The sequence below is a fragment of the Oryctolagus cuniculus genome, chromosome 6 (genome assembly GCF_051225735.1).
Source record: "Oryctolagus cuniculus isolate XC-2025 breed Fujian yellow rabbit chromosome 6, ASM5122573v1, whole genome shotgun sequence".
NCBI lineage: Eukaryota > Metazoa > Chordata > Mammalia > Lagomorpha > Leporidae > Oryctolagus > Oryctolagus cuniculus.
In genome coordinates this window covers 150,905,426-150,931,404 of record NC_142872.1, presented here as the reverse complement: position 1 = coordinate 150,931,404, position 25,979 = coordinate 150,905,426, and the positions used below count along the sequence as shown (strand labels likewise).

The 25,979-nt window shown below is 50.7% G+C and overlaps 1 long non-coding RNA gene across 4 annotated transcripts in view; it reads right to left on the bottom strand.

Annotated features, from left to right (window-relative positions):
* Positions 1-24,338, bottom strand: part of LOC127490763 (uncharacterized) — a 48,241-nt gene extending 23,903 nt beyond the window's left edge. The window contains exons 1-2 of one of the 4 annotated variants that reach the window (XR_011389329.2): positions 24,144-24,338; positions 7,452-7,546 (exon numbers count right to left, since the gene is read on the bottom strand). This is a non-coding gene — a long non-coding RNA (uncharacterized LOC127490763). Of the gene's footprint in view, positions 1-6,559; positions 6,664-7,451; positions 7,547-24,143 lie in introns of those variants that run through there. The other 3 variants (XR_016236612.1, XR_016236611.1, XR_016236610.1) reach the window with 3 other exon arrangements.
* Between the last annotated feature and the right edge of the window lie 1,641 nt (positions 24,339-25,979).

Genomic DNA, 25,979 nt, shown 5'->3' with positions numbered 1-25,979 from the left:
CCCCAGTTGAGAACAGCTCTTTAGTATCATTCCAGCTCCAGAGCCTACCTGGAGGGTCTGAAGCCACTGTGGCAAATGCATCACTACCCAGCATCTATTTGGTCCAGTTCTGCTTCCTGGACTCTCACAAGGATTAGTCCCAAAGTACCCCTCAAAGCCATCTCTATCTTAGAGTCTGCTTGCCTTGGAACCCAAACTCCAACACACAACTTTGTGCATCCAGGGTTGTGTGTGTGTGTGTGTGTGTGTGTGTATGAAAAAATATTTTAAAAAAATATCTGAAATTTCAGCTTTTTCAAAATCCCCAAGGTCAGGTATGAAAGAGAAGCCTTTAATGCCATCATGTGGTGACACAGCATACCATAGCTGGTACCCAAGGAACAAGGGGAAAAGGCGTTACTTCATCATTCTGGGGTGACTCCAGGCATGGGGAAATTTCTGTTGTCCCAGAAAACAGGGAGGTGACACATGACTGATACGGTTTTGGAGTCCAGAAATATTTCCAAGGAAAATTATGGCAAAACTGGCTTTTTGTGGATTACAGGCAAGTACAAAGCAATGGGCCTTGAACATGGTTCCCCCATAGTATCGCACTTAAATATTGCAGTGATCCTTGGGTATGGGCAAGACAACCATTGCTACTTTGCAGGTGAGTGAGGAGGTTTAGCAAGGCTAAGCCCTTTGTCCAAGGGCACACAACCTATAAATTAAGGAGCTGGGTTTAAATCCAAGTATCTTCTTTCTGAGCCTGGGGATTTCAAGGCCGTGCCCTCCTGCCTCCCTGTGGGGAAGTACCAGGATGCCTGCAGACTAAGCATTGCAGTGCCCAATTCCTTCCCAAGCACGCCCTTCAACCCTGAATTGTCCAGACCCTTAGATACAGAGAAGCTGGTAGTAGGATTCACTTGGGCAGTTTGCTTTGTGCTCACATTTGCTGGAACACGCCAGCTCTGTAGAATAAGGGGCATTCCTATAAACCCGGCTCAACCTCTGCGGCTTGATCAAGAGGCGCCAGCGCTGCTGGGCTCTGGCATTTCTCCACTCTGCGACTCCCTGAATGGTGAAGACCTGCTGCTTGGGAGCCATCGGCTTACAACCGACACTTTAAAGAACATTCTGGGCCGGCGCCGTGGCTCAATAGGCTAATCCTCTGCCTTGCAGCACCGGCACACCAGGTTCTAGTCCCGGTCGGGGCGCCGGATTCTGTCCCGGTTGCCCCTCTTCCAGGCCAGCTCTCTGCTGTGGCCCAGGAGTGCAGTGGAGGATGGCCCAGGTGCTTGGGCCCTGCACCTGCATGGGAGACCAGGAGAGGCACCTGGCTCCTGGCTTTGGATCAGCGCGGTGCACCGGCTGAAAGGAAGACCTTTCTCTCTCTCTCACTGCCTAACTCTGCCTGTAAAAAAAAAAAACAAAAAAAAAAAAAAAAAACAAACATTCTGTGTCCCCTCAAAAGGCTGTAGCGATCTGTCCTCTCACCTGTTACCAGCCATGGTCCCTAGTAAAGGAAAAAACATAAAGATGCAGAGAATAGGGCTGTTCAGGGCTTCAAGAGATTTGTCATCGTCTAACTGCTTTCTAAGCAAACGTTTTCTACGGAATTATTCATCCTCCCAAAACATGCACACTTGGCCTGATGGCTAAGACACCAATTAAGATGCCTGCATCCAAGTGCCCAGGCCTGACCCCTGTCTCTGGCTCCTGATTCCAACTTCCTGCTTGACAGACCCTGGGAGACAGCAGGTGATGGCTCAAGTGCTAAGGTTCCTGCCACCCGTGTTGGAGATGCAGCTGGAGTTCCCAGCTCCTGACTTTAGCATCCTGCCTATTGCAGGCATTTAGGGAGTGAATCCTCAGATGGGGCTCGCTTGCTCTTGCTCGCTCTCTCTTTGTCTCTACCAAAAACTTTTTACATAATGGAAATATGGGCTACACTAGGGAGGACAGAGGAATGAGGACATTTTTCCAACACTCCTTCAATTCATAGCATTTGAGAGCCCACCCTGCTAATTTTCATTCAGATCAGATGTTGCAAAAATGGGGACCCATGGACTCTAGCTGTGTTCTATTCAGCTTATTAAAAACAAAAGTCACGGGGCCGGCCAGCATTATGGCATAATGGGTAAAGCCACCACCTGCAATGCCAACATCCTCTATGGGTGCCGGTTCAAGTCCCAGCTGTTCCACTTCCAATCCATCTCCTTGCTAATGTGCCTGGGAAAGCAGCAGAAGGTGGCTCACGTTCTTGGGCCACTGCACACGTGTGGGAGACTCAGACGAAGCCCCTGGCTCCTGGCTTTGGCCTGGCCCAGCCCCACCATTGCAGCCATTTGGGGAGTAAACCAGCAGAGGGAACCTCTCTCTCTGTCTCTGTCTCTGTCTCTCTCTGCCTTTCAAAATAAAAAAATCTTTAAAAACAAAAGTTGCTAATGTCTAAAACAGATTTCATCTTGATTTCTAGGTTCTGTTGGGGGAAAAAAATGGAAAGTTCTGTCCCCCCCGGACCCTTGTTCCACTCGCAGCTCTGGGCTGGGGCTGAGGAGGGGTTGCCTCCTTCAGACAGGAAGGGGTGACCCAGTTTGCTGCAGTCCCCACCCAGCTGCTTTACTCATTAGGTCACCTGGGAGCAGGTGACTCACCAGACATGTCTAAAATTCCTCAGGCCTCTTAGGGCTAGCCTGACACCTGCTTGTGAATGAGAGAATTCCCCCCGACGGCTATGGATAGATAAGTTCAAAATCCCTGGAGTTCATTCTGTAACACGCACACACACACACACACACACACACACACCCTTGGAGGGGAAAGAAAAAGTTCAGGACAAGAAATGAAGAGCGAGGAGCTGGGTGCCCTTGTGCTCCTTTGGTTTCCTGCACCAATATAGAGCCCTGGGTTTTGTTTTATAAAGATTTATTTATTTATTTGAGAGGCAGAGTTATAGAGAGAGGGAGAGACAGAAAGAGAGGTCTTCCATCCACTGGTTCACTCCCCAGATGGCCATAATGGCTGGAACTGTATGGATCCGAAGCCAGGAGTTTCTTCCAGATCTCCCACGTGGGTACAAGCACCAAAGGACTTGGGCCATCCTATACTGCGTTCCCAGGCCATAGCAGAGAGCTGGATCAGAAGTGGAGCAGCCAGGATTCGAACTGGCACCCACATGGGAATCTAGCGTTGCAGGTGGTGGCTTTACCTGCTATGCCACAGAGCCGGCCCGAGCCCTAGGTTTTAAACCCAGGCATGCTCACCTGAAGTTTATGAAATTTACCATGCTTCAGTTTCTTCATCTGTCCCAAGCACCACATTCTGCTCATCTGTAAAACCTAATATGTTCTCATAGGTTGTTAAGGATTAAACTGGGGGGCCGGTGCATGACATAATGAGTTAAGACGCCCCCTATGATGCTGGCATCCCATATGGGCACCAGTTCGGATCCTGGCTATTCTACTTCTGATCTGGCTCCCTGCTAATGCACCTGGGAGAGCAGTAGAAGATGACCCAAGTCCTTGGGCCCCTGCACCCATGTGGGAGACCTGGAGGAAGCTCCTGGCTGCTGGCTTCGACCTGGCCCAGCCCTGCCCATTGCAGCCATCTGGGGAGTGAAACCAGCAGATGGAAGACCTCTCTTTATCTCTCCCCACTCCTTCTGCGACTTTGCCTTTAAAATAAATAAAATAAATCTGTGGAGGAGGGGAGAACTAAATTGGTTAACACACTCAGAACAGTAATTTGCCCTCACAAAATAATGAATGTTAAATTATATATACATATTAGCTAATGCTCCTATATTTATATGGAATTTATATATACTTGCATATGGCCATATTTATAGACTATCAGGCAAAAGTTTTGTATTCCACATGTTTGTACAAGGTACATTTCTATAAAATAACTTCTCCCTCTCCCTCTCCCTCTCCCCCTCCCTCTCCCTCTCCCTCTCTGCCTTTCCTTCTCTCTGTGTAACTCTGACTTTCAGATAAATAAATAAATCTTAAAAAAAATAAAGTGAAGGTGGGGGAGGTAGGGAGGGGATCCCATTCACCACCCAAATGCTTGTGATGACCAGGACTGGGCTGAGGTCTGGAGCTGGCAGGGACTCAACTGCCTGAGCCACTCCCATTGCCTCCCAGGGTCTGCATTTTAGGAAGCTGGAGTCAGAAGCCAGAGTCGGGGGCAGGTGCTGTGCCACAGTGGGTTAAGCCTCCACCTGCGACGCCGACACCCTATATGGGCACCGGCTCTAGTCCCAGCTACTTCACCTCTGATCCAGCTCCCTGCTAACACACCAACAGAAGATGGCCCAAGTGCTTGGGACCCTGCACCCATGTGGGGGACTCAGAAGAAGCTTCTGGCTCCTGGTTCAGCCCTGGCCATTGAGGCATTTGGGGAATGAACTAGTGGATGGAAGATATCTCTGTCTGTCTCTCCTCCTTCCCTGTAATTCTGCCTTTCAAATAAATAAAAAATCTTTAAAAAAAAAAAAAAGCCAGAGCTGAGCATTGAACTCAGGTTATCCAATGTGTGATGTGGGCATCCTAAACTGCATCTTAACTGCTAGGCAATACGCCTGCCCTGCCACTACTTACAGTCTACCCTCCAAGTTAAAATGGAGTTCTTTGTACTCATTGAAAAATAAGAAAGATGTCAGGGAGAGAGAATCTATTGAAAGCTCTCTCCATAGTCTGCAAAAAATGGCTGGCCTCCCCATCCTCCCTGAAAGGAGACCCAGTCCAGTGCATCTAAGTGGGTGGGGACGAGGGGTGCACAGAACTGGATCCTGCCTTTGTTGCTGCTGCCTCCGGCTTCCCCCTGCCCATGGTCCTCACTCCTTCACTGGGAGAGAACTCTCATGAATAACAGTTTTTTTTTATTTGCAAGTGACAGAAACAACTCAAAGCGGCCTGAGCAAACAGACTATGAATGAGAGAGAGAGAGAGAGAGAGAGAGAGAGAGAATATATTTACAAGCTCTAGAAGCTAGGAAGTGACCCCTGGGAAAGCTCCAGCAGGTGTGGCTGGGCCCGGGCCTCAGCCTCTCTCTCCATCTCTCAGCTTCACTACTTGGCAATGTCTCCACAGTGATTGCTCCATGTATCTAGCAGCAGCCACAGTCTTACTCCCCCCCACCCCGCCCAACTCCAGCCACCAGCAACCCCTGCAGGAACAGGACGTTCCTATCCTGACAGCCCCAGTAAAGCCCTCTGACCTTCAGGATGACCTAGGGTGCCTGTCCATCCCTAAACTAATCACCAAGGCAGAGGTGGGGGGTGGCACACCATGGCTAAACGTGGTTAAGTGCCACCCACCTCCTTCCCCAGAAATCAGAATACAGGGAAAACCCTTTCTAAAAGTTCATGGACCTGGGGGTCAGCACTGTGGTCCTGCTTTGAGTCCCTACTACTCCATCTCTAATCCAGCTCCCTGTAATGCACCTGGGAACCAATGGGAGATGGCCCAAGTGCTCAGCCCATGCACCCACATGGGAGACCCAGATGGAGTTCAGGCTCCTGGCTTCCATTTGCCCAGCCCCAGTCATTGCAGTCATTTCAGAGCTGAACCAGTTAATGGAAAGACAGGAGATATGTGTGTGTCTCTCTCTCCCTCTCTCTGTAACTACATTTCAAATAAATATATATTTTTTTAAAAATTAATGGACTTAGGATCTGAAAGGTGGATGAGCTTCTTTTTTAAAAAAATTCATTTATTTACATATTTATTATTTGAAAGGCAGAGAGAGACAGAAAGAGAGAGAGAGAGAGAGAGAGAGAGATCTTCCATCTGCTGGTTCACTCCTCAATGGCCACAATGGCCAGAGCTGAGCCCATCTGTAGCCAGGAGCCAGGAGCTTCTTCCAGGTCTCCCACACAAGTGCAGGGGCCCAAGGACTTGGGCCATCCTCTGCTTTCCCAGGCCATAGCAGAGAGCTGGATCTGAAGTAGAGCAGCCAGGACTCGAACCAGCACCCATATGGGGTGCTGGCACTGCAGGCTGTGGCTTTACCCGCTACGCCGCAGTGCCAGGCCCCTGGATGAGCTTCAAAATGCAAACACTGAAGTGGTACTGGGCAGGTGAACTCCTACGCCAGATTTCATCCCCAGGAACAGCTCCTGAGTTTCCTTGCATTTTGCCCAGTCAGGAAGCGCTAATCAGGTAGCAAATGAAGCCATTTAAAAGCCTCTCCTCTCTGTGAAGCTGATCTCATTAGCTCAGATCTCTACTCCTGCTCTGAGCTCCAGCTGCTGTGGAGGGCTCCTAGGGGGCTCCCAGACTGGGGCCGTGCATCCAGTCTTGCAGGGGCTGCGGAACGCCTCCCGACTGACGGCACTGCTCTCCATCCTCCCGAGTGCCTCCCCGCGGCTTTCCCTGCCGCTCTGACTTGCAGCCCGCGCCCGCCTAAGCCCTGGGAGAGAACCGACCAGAAGCACAGCCCCAAGCCCATTTTCTCATGGGCACAGCGACTTGCTTTCTCAACAACTTCCACGGCTGCGCCTGCCTACAGAATAGGGGTGACTTCCTGCCGCAGCGCTTCTTAGAAGGCCCCGGGGGATTGGGGTCTGACCTACCTATCTTGCACGTCGCATAGCAGTGGGAGGACGCATCGAGCTGTCTCCCACTCTCTCCCCAGCCTCTGCAGATTCTGACCAGCCCATAGCACGCCCCTCCTCCCTGGCTACTTGCCTGTCAGGGACCTCGGTCTGCTTTCGCTGGTTGGCTCCCAGTAGCACTTCCTTCCCGTTAGAATGCTGAGCCAGCCTGGGGGACGTCGCCTCCAGAACTGTGAGCAATAAATTATTGCCTACAAATGTGGCAGCCTGGAGGAACTAAGGAAAGTGTCCAAGACCAGGTTTAGAAAAGACGTCAGAGGTACTAGGTCTCCCTACTCACCACCCTGGCTCAGCCAGAGTCTGATCCTGTGCCTTGGCTCCAGCTGACACACGCAGTGTTGCGCCACCTCGATGGTTAGGGAGTGCTATGAGGACGTTCCGACAGCAGTGAGGACGCATCGGTCCCTTCTCTCTGTCGGCCTCCGCTGGCGTTCAGATTCACCTCCCACGACACCGTTGGATCTGCCCATTTTCCAGATCCGATCACTTCGGCTTCCTGGCAATTCTGCGAGCCCCTGATCGCAGTCCCTTACCACCCCCCTTTTTGGTTTGAGTTAGCCAGGCGAGCTCTCTGCTGCTGATCACCAAGACCTCTGATTGATACCCTTCTTAACGGCCCAAGTGTAGACCTCGCCTCGCTCACAAAGCTCGCCCCTGGTCCGGCGGCTCCTCTTTGTTCTCACTAGCTCTGATGGAAAAGCAAATCACCAGAACGGACTCTGAATGTGAGGCACTCCTTGTACGCATCTGTCCCCCGTGCCGGCCTGCGAGCTCCATGCTATCAGGGACAAGGCGGGCAGCCCTGTGACTCCACATTTCCCCCAGCGCAGGGCCTATGGCAGGTACTTACCGAGAGTGTGTAGAAAGAGGAGACGTGGGCTCTGCTGAATTCAGGCAGTTGGTTCTTTCTGCACACGGCACTGCTGTGGATATCTCTTCCCATGTCTGTGGGTTTAAGAAGGGAAAAGAAAATGCATCACCGTTTTCTCTCTCATCTTGACCAGTCGTCTCCACCGCTGCTCGCCCACCCTCTTCGCAGAGTGACAGGAGGCATACATCACACATTTCCGCTTCCTTCCGGCAAGGCCAGGGGATAATCAGTCACATGGTTGCTGCTTTTATTACCAACCGAGTCCCAGGCCAGTGGCTTTACATGTAATATCTCATTTAATTCTCCGCACACCCCAGGGAGGTCACCAGGCATGATTAGTGGTCTCATTTTTGTGACCAAGGAAGCCAAGACTCAGGAAGCTCAGGAAGCTCACTTGACTTCCCCAAAGTCACAGAGCTGGGGAGAGGCGGAGCTGTAGTGCTGCAGGAGCTTTGCCATTCTGTTCCCTCCTACGGGACTCTCTCGAGTCACAGAAATGCAAGGAGAAGCCGGAGCCCGGATAACCCTCCCAACAAGATAATTAGCTCTTGGGTGGATAAGAACCGCCCGCATTTGGGAGGGGTGCTTGTGTTAAACTCTCTCTGGAAGCATCCCTCCACGGCTGGCACCAGGGTTTGTTCATTAAGGGACCTTCTTTTTTTTAATATTTATTTATTTATTTGAAAGTCAGAGTTACACAGAGAGAGGAGAGGCAGAGGTAGAGAGAGAGAGAGAGACAGAGGTCTTCCATCCGCTGGTTCACTCCCCAGATGATTGCAATGGCTAGAGCTGTGCCGATCTGAAGCCAGGAGCCAGGAGCGTCCCCCAGGTCTCCCATGTGGATACAGAGACCCAAGGACTTGAGTCATCTTCTACTGCTTTTCCAGGACATGGCAGAGAGCTGGATTGGAAGAGGAGCAGCCAGGACTAGAACTGGCGCCCATATGGGATGTCAGCGCTTCAGGCCAAGGCATTAACCCACTGCACCACAGCGCCGGCCCCAGAACCTTCTAATTCATCAGATTTCAGCTCATTGTGGCTGACACATATTTCCCATCTTCAGTATTTAAAACACCAAGCAAAGATAAGATAGCAAAAATTCTGTGGCCACCAAAAATGAATGCATCAAATCATAGACTTCCCAGAGCTCCAGCTGTGGTGAACTGGGCAAAGGAATCTCAGAGGAGCCTGAGAAGTTGCTATGGGAGCAGAGAGTGGAAAGTGAGCAACTCCCAGTACATATCAGGGGCCCTTCACGTAGCAGGTGCAGAACGAGAAGAACAAAGCAGGGTGGTGGTGAAGAGTGTGGGCTTTGGAGCCAGAGCCTGGGTGAGGCTCCTGATTCCAGCAGCGGCTAACTCTGGGATCTTGAGAAACTTCCTGTGCCTCTGTCTCTGCATCTTTAAAATGGAATGAGAACAGTGGCATTTACTTCATTAGGGTCCTGTGCAATGAAATGAGGTCAAGTCTCAGAACAGAAGCCTGACACCGAGTGAGCTCCCTCTAGGAGACGGGCCAAATAGGAATCCCAAGTGTAGGGTGAACAGGTAGAGGAAGGTGCAGGAAGATATTCCAGCCGTGAAATCATGGCTCAAAGCTATCAAGTGTGCATGGCAAATGGGGGCCAGCTCATAGCCCAGGGAGCTGCAGCACTGTGTGCACACAGCAGGAAGATCAGACACAGCACTGGGCTGAGGCAGGCTGGAGGAGGATGCCTGCAACAGAGATGAGGTTAACAGCCGGGGAGGACTTAGCACCACCCCTGTGCCATGCAAGCTGCCCTGTGTGTGCTGGATTGTGCTGGATTGTGCAGAGCCAGAGGCAGTCATAGGCCCGCCATGGATCTCACACCCTGAGTAAGGGCTGCGAGAGGAGTAGACTAGAGAGAGCACGTGGAAGGTTTCTAAAAGGAGAAAAAAAAAATTTTTTTTTTTGACAGGCAGAGTGGAGAGTGAGAGAGAGACAGAGAGAAAGGTCTTCCTTTGCCGCTGGTTCACCCTCCAATGGCTGCCGCGACCACTGCAGCTGGCGTACCGCGCTGATCCGATGGCAGGAGCCAGGTACTTATTCTGGTCTCCCATGGGGTGCAGGGCCCAAGCACTTGGGCCATCCTCCACTGCACTCCCTGGCCACAGCAGAGAGCTGGCCTGGAAGGGGGGCAACCGGGACAGAATCCGGCGCCCCGAGCGGGACTAGAACCTGGTGTGCCGGCGCCGCAAGGCGGAAGATTAGCTTATTGAGCCATGGCGCCGGCAACATAATTATCTTTTTCTGAACTGTATAACCTTGGGGCCGGCATCATGGCTCAGCAGGTTAAGCCGCCACCTGCAACATCAGAGTCCCATATGGGTGCTGGTTCAAGTCCTGGCTGCTCCGCTTCTTTTCTGCGTCCCTGCTAATGTGTCTGGGAAAGCAGAGGAAGATGGTTCCTGCCACCCATGGGGGAGTCCCAGACAGAGTTCCAGGCTCCTGGCTTCAGCCTGGCTCAGCCCGTTCATTGTGGCCATTTGGAGAGTGAATCGGTGATGGAAGATCTCCCTCTTCATCTCTCTCTGTAACTCTGCCTTTCAAATAGATAAGTACATTTTTAAGAATAAAATTTCCTTACTATTTTTACTTCTGAGAAAGAGAGAGAGTGAGCCCTTCCATCTGCTGGTTTACTCCCCAGATGCCACAACAGCCAGACTTGGGCCAGCCTGAAACCAGAAGCCGGGTGCTCAATCGAAGCCTCTCTCCTGGGTAGGAGAGACCTAACTACTTGTGCCATCACCCACTGCCTCCCAGGGTGCACATTAGCAGAAAGCTAGACCCAGAAGTAAAGCCAGGTGCTGAACCCAGGAACTCGAATATGGGATACAGGTGTCCCAGTTGGTACTTAACTGCTACACTAAACAGCCACTTCAGAAATTTATTTTTGACTCCTTCTCATGAATTTTGTTTCCAATTAAAAATATGTAACAAGAATCTCTTGGTGTCTGTTTTACTTTCTATCTCCATTCTTAATGGCAGACTCGTATTTCACTATATAATAATGGCACTGTCAGAACTCTGCGGGAGACTGAAACATAACTCAAACCAGCTCAAACGCCAGTGCAGAAATATATTGACCTATGTAACTGGAGAGTCCAGAGACTGACGTAAGGCCTGGCTAGACCCAAGCATCAGACACCCCCAGAGAACCCAGTCCCCCACCCCTCCTCATTTCTCAGTGTCATCTGCTCTAGGTAGCCCCTCTTTCCTGCACACCTGCACCCTGCCAGTCGCCACATCCAGTGGAGAACCTCCCTGTCCTACTTGTTCCAACCAAAAATCCCCCAGAAGACTTCCATTTAGTTAGTTTGAATCAGGCACTACCATCAGGGTTTGGCATGTTCCAACAGGCTGGGCCAGGGTTCAAGTTCCACCTCTTGGGGCTGGGTTGGGGATTAGCTCTTTTCTGGTGCCAGGAACAGAGTTTCTCAAGTAACGCTGGAGTTGCAAGGGTGACCAAAAGTTAGTGTTTAGTAAATAACCATTCCCCTTTATGGAGGGTTCCAAAAAGGTCTAGCATCATGTTAGTTACTTTAGAGTATCTCATGATAATTCTCAAATACGCCTATAAGATAAAACTTAGCAAGGTTGAATAGTTTGCCCAAGGTCACAGAGCTAGTAGGTTGCAGGAATTGGGTGAAACTCCAGGTTATATGACTCCAGAGTCAGTATTTCAAGTGATGAATTTCTCTGGACAGACCATGGAAATTTTTTTTACCAATACCCATCTCTGGAAGCCATTGACTTCAATAGGTTAAGGATCCTGATGGAACTGAAGGATTGTTGACATCAGAGACCAGAGGGAATGAAAAGACAGGAAGCAGCGATTGGAAAGAGAGATGAACAAAATCAAGACTACAGATGGGGATGAAGATACTGAGAACGATAAAGTTTCATGTTCAACCCTGGTGGTGGGTTGGTGTAGGATCCTTGGAGAGGGGCCGGCTCCGTGGTGCAGTAGGTTAATCCTCTGCCTGGAGTGCTGGCAGCCCATATGGGCGCCAGTTTGAGTTCTGGCTGCCCCTCTTCCAATCCAGCTCTCTGCTGGGACCTGGGAAAGCTGTTGAAGATGGCCTAAGTGGTTAGGCCCCTGCACCCGCTTGGGAGACCGGGAAGAAGCACCCGGCTCCTGTTGTGGCCATGTGGGGAGTGAACCAACAGAAGGAAGATCTTTCCCTCTGTCTCTCCCTCTCACTGTCTGTAACTCCACCTCTCAAATAAATAAATTTTTTTAAAAAAAATCCTTGGAGAACAGGAACTCATGGATGTGAGAAGCCAGGGCATTGGAAGTTTTATTTCTGTGGACATCAAAATCACCAAGAATTAGTTCAGGAGTGGTGATAGAGAGAGTGACAGTGGGATAGGCACTAGCATCTTTGGGAGATGATGGGAAGTCACCCAGGGTCTGGGGAAGACTACAGAAGAGGTAGTGAGTGGTGGCACCAACTCTCACATTACCTTCAAGCTGGTGACCATGTTTGGGTTAGAACAACAGGTGAAAAGCACAGAGGAAGAGACTGTGTCCGTCTAAGGGAATTTGATGGTAGCACTCACTGGTATCCGGAGCCACCCTGGAAGTGACAGCTGGAGGGAAATCCAGGGAGGTGCAGAGCTGGCTGATGACATAGGGTTGGGACCTTCTGATGGGGATTGTGTCAGAGGTGGGGGCAAAGAGCTTTCCAGGTGAGTCCTCACGACTCCAAGACAGACAGTGACGCTATCTCTGAGTGTTGCCAGGGGAGGGAGAATGAGAGCTCTGGGCCCCGCGTTTCCAGTGCAGGTTCTGATTACTCTGGTTCACGAACTGCTAAGTCAATGGCCCATTCCAATTCTTTTCCCAGCAGTAATTTCTCTGAGCCTAACAACTCCTCACTTTATCAAGGCTGCATTAGACAATCTTGACCAAAAGTCAAGCCCTGAAATTAATCTGAGAGTCTGTGTAAGAAATAGAAGATGTAAACAATCAGGCTTGCACCTTCCAGAACTTCGTAGCTGTGAGGTACAATGTATATACTATAAAATTGATTCTTTTAAAGCATCTAACTCATTGAGGGTTAGTGTAGTTGCAAGGTGCTGCTACCATCACCACTATCTAATTCCAGAACACCTTCATAAGCCAACAAGTAACCCTATGTTCATCACCAGGTCGTCCCTGTCCTTTCTCCTCGTAGCTCCTTGCAGCTACTAATCTACCCTCCACCCCTGTGGATTTGCCTCTTCTGGACACTTTACAAAAGTGGAGTCATACAACATTTGTCCCCTTATGACCAGTTTCTTTTACTTACCATACATGCATCAGCGTTTCATTATTTTTTATGGCTGAATAATATTTCATCATAAGGACATATTACATTTTTGCTTATTCATTCATCATTAATGGATATTTTGGTTCCACTTTTTTTTAAAAAAAAGTATAGATTTTTATTTACTTATTTTGTTTGTTTGTTAGGCAAAGCAATAGAGAGAGAGTGAAAGAACTCTTATCTACTGGTTCATGTCCCCAGATGCCCATAAGAGGTAGGGCTAGGCCAAGCTGAATCCAGGAGTCAGGAACTCCCTTATCATGGGAGGTAGGGATACAAGGACTTGAACCATCACCTGCTGCCTCCCAGTGTGCACATTAAGCAGGAAGCCAGAATCTGGCGCACAGCTGGGACTCGAACTCAGGCACTCCAACAGGGGATGTAGGCGTCCCAGGCAGTGTCTGAAACGCTACACTAAACACCTGCCCTTGTTTCACTTGTTGACTGCGATGAATAAAGGTGCTTTGAAAATTCATATGCAAGTTTTTATGTGGCCATGCATTTTTAATTCTCTCTAGTGCATACCTACCCTTGAGAACTTGGTATTTAACTAGGGAGGAAGAATTCCAAGGAAGTAGACTGGGGTCTCATAAAAAACGTTGAGATCCCTCCATTCAAAAAATATCTTTCCAAAATAATATCTGTCCCATCTATTCACAGAAAATCTTAGCTTGAGTTGACCATTTGTCCACATAGAGTCCAGAGGGCAATGAGGCTGTTCTTTGTTTGGCTACTGAATTGTAATTTCTATACATGCAAAGTTACCTTGGATGGGCCTCTCCCATGCTCCACCACCACCCCAAATATAAATAGATATTGGATATAACAGAGAACAAAATAAATATGGTTCCTTCACTCAAAGTTTACGGTCTCGTTGAGAAGAGAGGGAGTAACCTAAAGCTTACTAGTAATGACGGCTCCTGGGTGGTTGATGGATTAGAAAGGAGAACTGGACAAACCAACCTGGCATTGCGGGGAAACCAGAGCCAGGGTATCCAGGTAGCTCTGAGCTGTCAACCTGCAGCTTCAAGGCAGGAAGAGGTGTTGGAGGGATTTAGTAACTGTCCATGTGAGAGTGGATGGAGGTCTGAACAACGGGGGAGGAGGCTGTGAAGACAGAACAGTGAAGATAATGTAGGGGACATGACTGAACAGCTGGACCGTGTGATGAGGGAGGATGAAGGAGAGGGAGGGCCAAGCATGCATGTGCTCCCCTCGGAGCCTATCGAAGGTCATCCATGCTTGGGTTTCACATTCAGGGCAGTTTAAAGCCATGCCAGCGGCAGCCAGGCACTGCAGAGGAAAAGTCCAGTAAGGGGAAGGCATTTGGCGCAATGATTAAGACTCTACTTGGGGCACCCACATCCCCTATCAGATTGCTTGGGTTCAAGTTTTAGCCTTGCTCTGATTCCAGCTTGCCACTAATGTACACCCTGGGAGGCAACAGGTGATGACCCACATACTTCAGTCCCTGTCACCCAGGCGGGAGACCTGGATTGAGTTCCCCAATTCCAGCTTCTGCCTGGTCCAGCCCCGTTCATCGCAGGCATTTGGGAGTGAACCAGCAGATGAAGTTTTCTCAATCTGTTTGTGTCTGTGTCTATGCATTTCAAATAAAATTTAACAAAATTTTTTTTGAATAATATAAGACATGGTTCTTGCATCCTAACGGCTCCCTAGATGTTAGGAAGTAACGCAGAAAAGTGAGTGCATGGGGCTGGCACTCTGGTGTAGCGGGGAAGCTGCCGCCTACGATGCAGGCAGCCCATATGGGCGCCAGCTCAAATCCCAGCTGTTCCACTTCAGATCCAGCTCCCTGCCAAGGCACCTGGGAAAGCAGAGAGGATGTCCCATCTCCTTGGGCCCCTGCACTCACATGGGAGAGCTGGAAGAAGCTCCAGGCTCACAGCTTCAGCCTGGCCCAGCCCCTACCACTGCAGATGAATGATCTCTCTCTGTACCTATCGTTCCCTCTCTGTAACACTGCCTTTCAAATAAATACAACCTTTTTTAAAAAAAGAAACGTGAGTGGATGAGAACTGTACTGTGTAAAGGCAGTTAAGTCAAATGCAACAAGTGAGATTGGAAGGAAAGGGTACTCCCATTTGGTTGGCTGCTGAAACCAGGAATTATACAAAAAAGACAGTAGAGATGAGTTTTAAAGAGTGGGGAGGATGCTTGCAGTTGGAAAGTTGATAAGGAGCATTTCAGTCAGAAAGGTACCATGAGCAACGTCACCCAAAACAGAAAACACACGGCTAGCTGGAGAGCACGGGGAGACTGGACTTAAGAAGCTGTAAAAGATACACCAGAGGCCAGTGCTGTGGTGTAGTGGGTAAAGCCACTGTCTGCAGTGCCGGCATCCCATATGAGCACCAGTTCGAGTCCCGGCTGCTCCTCCTCCAATCCAGCTCTCTGCTATGTCCTGGAAAAGCAGTGGAAGATGGCCCAAGTCCTTGGGCCCCTGCACCCACATGGAAGATCGAAGGAAGCTCCTAGCTCCTGGCTCCTGGCTCCTGGCTTCGGATCGGTGCAGCTTTGGCTGTTGTGGCCTCTCCTTCTCTCTGTGTGTAACTTGACTTTCAAATAAAATAAATAAATCTTTGAAAAATAATTGGGTGCCCCAGATCAAGAAACACTCCCACCCACTGGCCACTACACAGCAGGCTCAATGCTGGGGGCTCACAGAATCTCCTTTGCCGGCACCTGAGTCGCCTGGGTCAGCGACGTCAGTGATAGCCAGGGGCTGGCTCCATCTTCCCCAGTATCTACCATGCTCCCCGGCTTCTTCCTGTGGCCGCCAGCTCATTCCATCCCCCTCTTTCTATTTAGGTTCCACCTAAGGAAAAGGCTTTGGGAGTTGATACATTTCGGGGCATTGCTTACAAGAAACTTTGTGTTACATCAGCCCCAGATTGGAAAGATAATTTAGTCTACTACATGGTCAGAGCTGGCCAAAGGGGTCACTACATCTGTGCTTGAACACTTGGAATGATAAAGAGCCACCACCCTTCGAAGGAGAGTATTCTTTCAAACACCTCCCCACACAGGCCTGTGTATCAGCAGGTGCAAGCCTTGCCACTTGAAGTCCTGTCTTCCTAAAACTTCACCTCCTCTACCCTGGCCCAGTCTAGGCGCCCTTCGGCCTTCCTCCCTACTCAGTGCAACTTTATTCAATCCCATGTCTATGCAGCAGTGTATCTTGAACATCTACTACAGGCAAAGACATTTTTCTGGATTTCAGATACAAAGATGAATAGGATCGTTTTGCCCTTAAGGTAAAGATCCCAGGTGTTGAAGTTAGACTGAGCTGGGAGTGGGCCCTGCTTACAAAATGTGTGAACCTGCATCAGTCACTGGACTCCTCTGAGGCCCAGTTTCATCAACTGTAAAATGAGCTGACCAGGGACTGGCGCTGTGGCACAGCAGGTTAAGCCATGGCCTATAGTATTGGCATCCCATATGGCTGCTGGTTCAAGTCCCGGCTGTTCCACTTCTGATCCAACTCCCTGCTAATGGCCTGGGAAAGCAAAGGAACATGGGCCAAGTTCCTGGCCCCTGCACCCATGTGGAAGACCCGGAAGAAGCTCCTAGCTCATGACTTTAGCCTGGCCAAGCCCAGGGTTATGGCCATTTGGGGAGTGAACCAGCAGATGGAGTATTTCTCTCTCTCTCTCTCTCCCTTCCTCCCTCCCTCCTTCTCCCTTTAACTCTCCCTCTCCCTCTCTTTCTCTCTTTCCTTTCTCTCTCTGTAACTTTCAAATAAATAAATATTTTTTTAAAAAACAATGATCAGTAACATCGACCGCAATGTAGCGATGTTTACATGAAATAAGGAACATGAAGTTCCCATCAGAGTACCTGACACGTTGCAAGTGATAATTAATAGATATCAGGCCATTTCAATGCACTGTCGACCAAGTTAACTCGAGTACATGTTAGGTCCTGATTCATGCATCACTCGCTTAGGAAATCCACGCCCCAGACTAATTACATAACCTTACAGGGCTGCCTGCCCTCCTTGAGAGGCTGACAACACTTCATCCTCATTCTCACGATTATTAGCTTGTGTCTGTCCCATACCCTCTCCCACTGCCCATTCCAATCAGACTGTAAGTTTTGTGAAGATGAGATCTGGTATATTTTTACTGACCATTCGATCCTTTGGAATTCAAACAATTTCTAGAACCAAGTGGGCACTCAGGAAGTATTTGGAGGAATAAAGAAATGAATGAACAAAGGGCTGGCACTGTGGCATGGTAGGTTAAGCCTCGGCCTACAAGCACCAGCATCCCATATGGGCACTGGTTCAAGTCCTGGCTGCTCCACTTCTAGTTCAACTCCCTGCTAATGGCCTGGGAAAGCAGTGGAAGATGGTCCAAGTGCTTGGGCCCCTGCACCCACGTGGGAGACCTGGAAGAAGCTCCTGGCTCCTGTCTTTGGATCAGCCCCGCTCTGGCCATTGTGGCCATTTGGGGAGTGAACCAGTGGATGGAAGGCCTCCCTCTCTCTGTAACTCTGCTTCTCAAATAAATAACTCTTTAAAAAAATGAATGAACAAATAAATGATGTATAATATAAACATATTGTAACAATTTTGAAGTATCATTTGGGGTAAAAAGTCAAACCTGTTCATCTCTGAGAAACCACTTGGTAACTATTAAGGATCTAGATGGGAAATAATTTTAATCTGGCCTCTAAGAGAGAAAGCGTGAAGCACTATGGATAAAAAGAGATTTAGAGCTCACTGCAGTAGCAGCTTTAAGGAAAGATAACAATGGCTAACATTTGTGTGGCACCTACATTACGCTAGGTGTTGTTGTAAAAACTATGCAGAACATGCTAACTCGTGTTCTCTTTAAATATTTATTTGAGATAGACAGAGGGCAAACTCCTACCTACTAGTTCATGCTCCAAATGCCTAGAGCGGCTGGGACTGGACCAGGCCAAAGCCAGGAAAGCTATCCAGGCCTCCCACCTGGGCCATGCATCCAATTAGTTGAACCATCACCACTGTCTCTCAGGGTCTGCATTGGCAGGAAGCTGGAGTCAGGAGCCAGAGTCGGGTAGCGAAGGTAGCGTGACCATCCTGACATCTTAACTTCTAGGCCAAACACTCACCCCCATTTCAGCTTTATCTAGCACAGTGTGGTGGGAGCCACCTATTGTAGGTTACTGAGCAGATGCCACTCATTTTGGTGTCCCATTGCCAGTACTTGGGTCTCCTCCTCCACGACCTTCTACATTCTGGAATTCTGCCTCCCTGGGTCCGTGCCCTGGCTGCCAGCCTGCCGTATTTCTGACCATCAGCGACCACTGCCTCCACTCCTACTTCCAGACCCTCGATGGGGTGTGATTTCCAACACTCATGAGGGCATTAGTGCTCAAGCCGTTGAGCCTGGACCACTTCTGTCCTCTGTTACACACCAAGGGGAACACAACAACACCCTCTTTTCACTCAGTGGCCCTTTTCCAACATGCACAAGGTTGTCTGAAGCCTTCACGTGTCACGCTTTGCAGAGACTGCTGGAATCAGCTGGTGTCATCAAGGTCATTTAAGGTAACCCCCCTGGAATTCAGCAATGCTCTGGAGCGCGTCCCGACAGAGTGGTTTTCCAGCTCCTATTTGAGTCCTCCACTGATGGGTAATTCATCAGCCCCAGGATAATACTTTCCATTATTGCCTGTTGGAAAGATTTTTTTTTCTTTACCAAAATTGAAACTTTACTCCCTGTAATTTCTTCTCATTGGCCGTGTTCTATCAAGCTGTGGAAAGACAGTGGGAGCTCTCTGTCCCAGCAAGAACGAATATTTTATCACTGAAGTTGTTTAGAATTGCCAAAGTGCAGCACTAATAAAAGAATATCAGCGGCCGGCGCTGAGGCTCACTAGGCTAATCCTCCGCCTGTGGCGCCAGCACACCGGATTCTAGTCCCGGTCGGGGCGCCAGATTCTGTCCCGGTTGCCCCCCTTCCAGGCCAGCTCTCTGCTGTGCCCAGGGAGTGCAGTGGAGGATGGCCCAAGTGCTTGGGCCCTGCACCCCATGGGAGACCAGGAAAAGCACCTGGCTCCTGCCATCGGATCAGTGTGGTGCGCCGGCCACAGCGCGCCGGCCGCAGCGGCCATTGGAGGGTGAACCAACAGCAAAGGAAGACCTTTCTCTCTCTCTCTCACTGTCCACTCTGCCTGTCAAAAAAAAAAAAAAAATCAGCTTTGTGTGTGTTTGTGAATGCTATCATCGTTTTTTAAATTCTCCAGACAACGCACCCATGAAGGCCTCTCTGCACAGCTCAGGGGTCCTGGTCCTACCTGCTAAGGCCACCGCGTAACGCTGCTCCTCCTTCCTGTGACAGCTCTTTGTACAGCAGGTGAGACTCCCCCTACATCTTTTGCCTGGCTCTCCCTAGCGTGCCCGCACCAGCCTTCAGCCAGCCCTGAAGAAATGCGCTCCGATTGGCTTGCAAGTCCTCCAGGGGCTTTGGGCTCACAGAGAAGAGAAAGGAGAAGGGGGCTGCGGCAGTGGGGGGTGGGGAGTGTGGTGAGGGTGCAGACAAGGGATGCCAGGAGAATGTCGGCTGATCCAACCTCAGAGGGCTGCAGGGGGCTTCTCGGAGAACAAGACCCCTGATCAGAGTCCGGAAAGATGGGAAAAAGTTCACAAAGGAAAGCCAAGCGATGGAGGAAACAGCCCCAGCTGCAGAGGGCAAGAGGGTGGGGCTTGTCCAAGGCAGGCTCTGGGTCGGACCACCCAGCTTGAGAGCCCCGCCCTGCCACGCCCCACCCCTGGGTGCCTTTGAGAAGAAGCCCAGCCTCTCCAAGCCTCCATTTCCTCCCCTGCAGGAGAACAGGATGGTTGAAAGAATGAAACGTGAGGATGGTAGGTGTGCAATGCTTAGCCCAGGGGCTGAGCACAGGCTGCGTCCTCAACGGAACAGCAGATACCGCGGTCACTGCTGGGAAAAGCAGGGGGGCATTGAGAGCTGAAGAGACAGGTGGGGTGAGGGGCACAGCAGGGGAGAGGGCACAGAAGGTGGAGAGGTGGTTAGGGGTGCTAAGGTGACATCTTCCACAGCTTCGGAAGCTGTGGTGGTCCCACACACCCACTCAGAAGGGCCAGAGGGCGTGGGTGCCACTTAAATGCCCAGTCTCCTGTAACGTGCCAACCGGGCCAAGTGCTGGAGGCTGGGGACCCACAGCTTCCTGGCACGTTGCTGGTGGGAGGCAGAATAGATAAAACCACAGAGAAAAACAGTCTGGCGTTATCTTGTGAAATTACAAGACACACTCCTACCACAACTCCCACTCCTGGACGATGGCCAAGGGTAACTCACTCACTCATTCATCCATTTAACAAACTTATCTTCAGCGCCTACAAGGATGCTATGCCAGGTCTGGGGGAAGAGAAAGAAGGCGCAGAGACCCTGTCATACAGGGGTTCAAATCCCCAGCAGGGGAGATCAACAGGCAAATACCACGGGGTGAGGGCCTGTCACGAAGCCTATGTTTAGGTGAAACGGTAGGCACAAAGGAGACGGGCCACTGGTGCAGGACACTAAAATCAGAGCTCAGTAACACTAAGATCAGTGTTTAGTAGGCTCCTTGCTTGGGAGCTGGGTGAACTCGGGCAAGCGGCTTCATCTCTCTGGGACTCAAGCTTCTCTATTTATTTATGTATTTTACCTTTTTATTTATTTCTAGTTGAAAGAGCAGAGAGACAGACAGGGAGTGACCAAGCTAGCCCTCCCATCGCTGGTTCAACCTCCCTCCCCAAATGCCAGCAACCGAAGCTAGGAACCCGGAACTCAATCCACGTCTCCCACGTGGGTGACAGGGACCAAACCACTGGAGCCATCACCTGTTGCCTCCCAACGCGTGCTTCAGCAGGAAAAGAGAAGCCAGACAGAGCCAGGACTGGCTGCCAGGTCCTGCCATCCTGTACACATCTGTTCCTCTCCTCCTTTTAAAAAGGAGGCAGAGATCAAATCGGGCCTGGGCTGCATGGGAAACTGGAAAGCAACGTGCCCACGCAGAGTGTTCTTACACTGATCATGTGGGGCTCCAGCAGGAAGTGAGTGACCTTGGAGCTGCAGGAACTGACAGGAGGGCAGGCTGGGGACCCAACCAGCACCAGGGCGGCAGGGGTGGGGGTGGGGGACAGCAGGAGCTGAGCAGTTTATAAACCTAAGGATGGAGGCAATCAATAGGGGGCGGGAGGCATGTGAGCCCTGAGGATGCTTTATGCTCTCAGAGCACCCTGTCCTGAACACTTGCCGCCATGAGTTAATCTGCTGTCCCCTTACAACAGTGCTAAGTAGAGCAACCATTACCCCGTAGGCAGGTAGAGAAGTGGAGGCACAGAAGGACTGAGCACTCAGCCAAGGCCACATGTCTGAACTTGAAGCACTAGCTCCCGAGCCTGGGCTCTTAAGGGGCCCTGCCCTGTGATGCTTCAGGGGTGGAAACCCGAGGGGAGAAAGCCAGTGGGTGGTGGCTGATCTGGAGTGGGAGGCCCTGAGGGTGAGGAAGAGAGTAACACCTAGAACAGGGGCAGAGGTCTTTAAGCTCGGCTTCACCTGGATCCAAATTCTCAAGGTCAAATCCAAGGGTTAGACGTCCCCAAGATTCTTAATGCAGGCCAGGCCCTATGCTAAACATTTCGTTCAGATCATCTTGTTTACCCTGCACCACCAGGCTGTGGAAGGGAGTGTCCCCGCTCTGCAATGAGAATTTGTCAGCAAGATTAAATCAGCTGCCCTTGGTTGCAGAGGTAGGAACTTAACACAAACGTCCTCGCTTCTGATGAAGCCTGTCCCGGGTCCCCTTGGCTCTCTTATGCTATTTCTGAGCCCCTATTTCCCATGTACACCCTCTCTGACTACCAATAGCGCATGCACCAGTAGGAGGCGCTGTCCCTGGGCCTGCCCAGGGGCGATTGGAGCTGCTGAGCCCACAGAGAGCAGGAAGGGTTCTGAGTTTAGCTCCTGCAGCAGCCCTTAGTGGTAGGAGTGTGACAGCCCCGCCTCTCCTGATGGGGCAGACTCCAAGGCCGGAACCCCCACCCCAGACCCTCTACAGGGGCAGCTTGAGGCTGGAATTTACAGATATCACTCAGCCCATGTCAAGAGAACTTCATGTAGTTCAAGGTCATCCGGCTCCCTTGTTTAGCTTCCTCCTCTTCTCTGTCCCATTTCTCCCAACCCAGTTCTCACCTCTCCTGGGAACATATCCCCAGCGTGTCACTTCTCGAGAATCCTATGCCCAAAGTCTCCTTTGGGACCCCAACACAGGCCACCTTGTCACCTCTTCACCACCACCCTGCCTCCCTGGACACTGTTCCTCATTCGCCCAGGGAGCAGAAGTTCATTTCCACCCCATCCCCTCTCTTGCTGCCTGGAGGCACCACAGGGCTTCCCTTCTACAAATTCCTGGGGTCCTGTTCCCGGCCAGAACCCAATCTCCAAGGCAGGTGGAGGCTGAGCAGGCTCAGGCCACACTTTACTGTGCCCAAACTCGAGCAAGCCTGGACATGGCCCGCCTCCCAGGGCGTGGGATCACGGCTTGTGAAGTCAGAGGTGGTTTGCAGGGCCCTGTTCAGGCTTGTGGGTGATGCTGAGCCAGCAACACAAGGGATCAGCCTGGCCGCGTCTGGGGCGAGAAAACCAGACAGACCATCCCCAGGGAAGCGCGCCAAGTCCAGAAATCAAGGCCCTGTGCAGAAGAACAGGTCTGGGGCCAGCAAGTTTGCTGAGGCCTGAGGAAGGTGGGGTTGGGCACAGCAGGCCCTGAGGCGACTCTCTCCCACTGTTGTGAAGTGGGGGAGTGGATTAATGATTTTTTTTTTCCAGGCACTTGCCTTGCACCTAGAGAAACATTCTATGCACAGGCACAGCACATATAAGGTGTGCAAAGTGATAGTTTTATTTAAAAGGTGCGAGAGTAGGGACCGGCACTGTGGCATAGGGGGCTAAGTCTCCACCTGCGGCGCCGGATCCCATATGGACTCTAGTTCAAGTCCCGGCTGCTCCACTTCTGATCCAGCTCCCTGCTAATCCAGGGAAAGCAGTAGAAGATGGTCCAGTGCTTGGGCCCCTGCACTCTTGTGGGAGACCCAGGAGAAGCTCCTGGCTCCTGGCTTTGATCAGTCCAGCTCTGGCCATTTCAAATATTTAGGGAGTGAACCAGCACATGGAAGACCTGTCTCCCTCTCTCTCTAACTCTGCCTCTCGAATTAATTAATTAATTAATTTTAAAAAAGACAATTGCCCAAATTTATTTAAAAAGCAAAGGAGAGGGGCTAGTGCCATGGCTCACTTGGTTAATCCTCCGCCTGCAGCGTTGGCATCCCATATGGGCACCGGATTCTAGCCCCAGCTGCTCCTCTTCCAGTCCAGCTCTCTGCTGTGGCCCGGGAGTGCAGTGGAGGATGGCCCAAGTGCTTGGGCCCTGCACCCACATGGGAGACCAGGAAGAAGCACCTGGCTCCTGGCTTCAGATCAGCGCAGTGCCAGCTGTAGCAGTCATTTGGGGAGTGAACCAACAGAAGGAAGACCTTTTTCTCTGTCTCTCTATCTGTAACTCTACCTGTAAAAAAAAAAAAAAAAAAAAAAAAAAACAGAAATACCCGTCATGAGTGGTGGTGTGTCCTGAAGAAGGGGGTGGGGGAGAATGCGCATATGGGGGTGGGAGGTTCCTGGCTAGCTGTGGGATCCCCAGGAACTCGGAGGGGTCTGAAAAGGTGGAGGGTGGAGAGTTTGGCAGTAACACAGAAGAGGCATCCTTAGGAGGTGGGGGCCTGATCTTGGCCAGCAAGACATAGGCTCTGGAGCAGGCAGAGAGGAAAGTAGGAGAGAAGGGAGTAGGACGGGAGCGGAGGTTTCAGAAAGCCTGGACATAGGGACCTCTGACCATTTTCTCTCCCTGCGGCAGAAATTCTCACGGTAATTAGGCCATGCCTGGGTGGAGTAGATTAGGCCTTTACTCCGTAGGTCCTGGGCCAGTCCCAGTTTCTTCAAGTTCTTTAGGAGGCAGGCCAGGGGGCATGTTGAGTCCCACCCTCGGGATTGGCCAGATCCCATGGTCTCCCCGGCAGCCCGGATCTACTGAAATTCGGTCAAGGCATCCCCTGCCCCGGACTTCAGCAGACGGATTAGAGGTCAGTCCTCTATGGGGCCAGGCCAGCAATGGGACGTCTCCACAGCCACGGGGAAGCTAAACAGCGGAGAACAGAGCCCACGTGTGCACAATTTGGAGGTCTCGGTCCAGACACAGAGCTAGCTGGAGATCCCAGAGACTGGGCCAACCCAGAGGAGGGAGGGAGAGCAAGGGAAGAGTTACTTACAGTTGGTTGAGCATGGTCAGTAGTCAGCCTGGGGCACCAGACAGGTTCAAGGAGCGAGGGGGCCTTGAACCCAGAAAGGGGAGGCACGCACCCTCAGCTCCCGGGTTTCGGCGCCATCTGCAAGGTGTCCGGCGCATAACAAATCTTCCCAGGCAGACAAATCAGTTAATTCACAGGCTTTTATTGGGATTCCGCTCCTGGGCGAGGTTCCCCGGTCCCAACAGAGAAACGGGGGGGGGGGGGGGGGGGGGGGGGAGCAGGGAAGTTGCGCGTCAGAGATTAGGAGGGCTCCTTTTATAGATTCAGGGCGTGGGGGGTTAAAGGTTGAGGCGGGTCTGATCCTCATTAGGCACCCATGGGGACCTTGACAAGGACTCTCCATTCCCGGAAGTATAAGCCTTCCCTCCTTGCAGATCCCAAAGCTACCACCATGGTCGTGTTGTTTTATCTCTGAAACTCCAGGACCTACACAAGTGTGCAGGGCATGCTGGGAGCTCAGCAAATGTTTGTTGAATGAGCACCCACCTTAGAGGGGTGTTAGAGGCTTAAATGGAATAACATGTGGAAGCAACTGTAGATTGCTGCTATGCTTACTTTCTTTATGAGCTTTATATAAACTGACATATGCATCGATAATATAATAGTAATATTTGTCAAAGTTCAGGCAAACAGATTTCTTCATAGTTAAAAGTTGGGAAAATAATCAGAATCTACACGCAGACATACAACTGTATAACTGTATACACTGTATCAGTAAGACAGGAAATTATTGAAATTCTGGGTTGAGGGTGACAGTTCCCTAAGCTATTTGTTCAGAAAGGAAGAGGGGTGCTGGCCTGGGGGAGAGGTAGGACCACCTTTGCCCCATCAATTAATCTAAGAAATCAGGTGACAGCAAGTGGTAACAGGCTACACCGAGTCCTCCCCTCTGGAGTAGGGAGGTGTCTGAGAGGCAACAGCTGCTAAAAACAGGGGTGGAGCCCACACTCACTGCCACAGCCTTGTCAAACAGAGCCGCCCGATAGCGCCGCCACCTAGCCTCGCGTCAGCACCACAGGCAACACTCAAGGGCAGCTGGATCCCAGTGCACAGGGATGCTCGACCCAGCTGTCCCCACCCTGCTGACAGGCTTGCTCTGCTCGGCTTGCAACCGATGGAGCACAGCTAGAGACGGGCCCCTCCCTCCCGGCCTCTCTTCCTGCTTGCCTGCCTTGCTTTTCACCCAGTAGGAAAGGAAGGAAGGAAGGTAAAATAGGTAAGACGTTCTCAAGGTTACAAAACACAACTATACAAAGAAAAAGTGCAAAGTCTCTGCCCCTTGACTAGCTCCACCTGCATCTATGGGGGGGGGCTCCCCAAAAAGCTCATGGACAACGCATATTATGAAACAACCATGCATGGATTTTAAAAATCTTCCGCATCAAAATAAACTCACTTTTGATTCCATTTTTCATGAACGTTTTCAAGTGTACTTTTATAAGCATATTTACCTGTTACTAGAATGTTATTACACCCCCCCCTTACACACACACACACACACACACACTCCTGTTTATACAGGGAATACATTGGCTTGGTGATACACAGCATTCTGCTCCCAGATTTTCTCATGGACAAAGCATCTTCATGTTTTTGGCATGTCAGACCATGAAGCACTTTCTCATTTTTTTCTTCTTTTTGGTTTTTGCATATTTTTTTAAATCAGTGTGATACACTCCAATACAGCAACAGGGCTGCTTGCCTTTAGAGGCGAGATGTTTCCTGGCTAAGTGGGAAATCGTGTGAACAGCTTCTGGGAGACCTTCCTTCTAAGCAGCGGTGCAGCGGAGCGTTTCA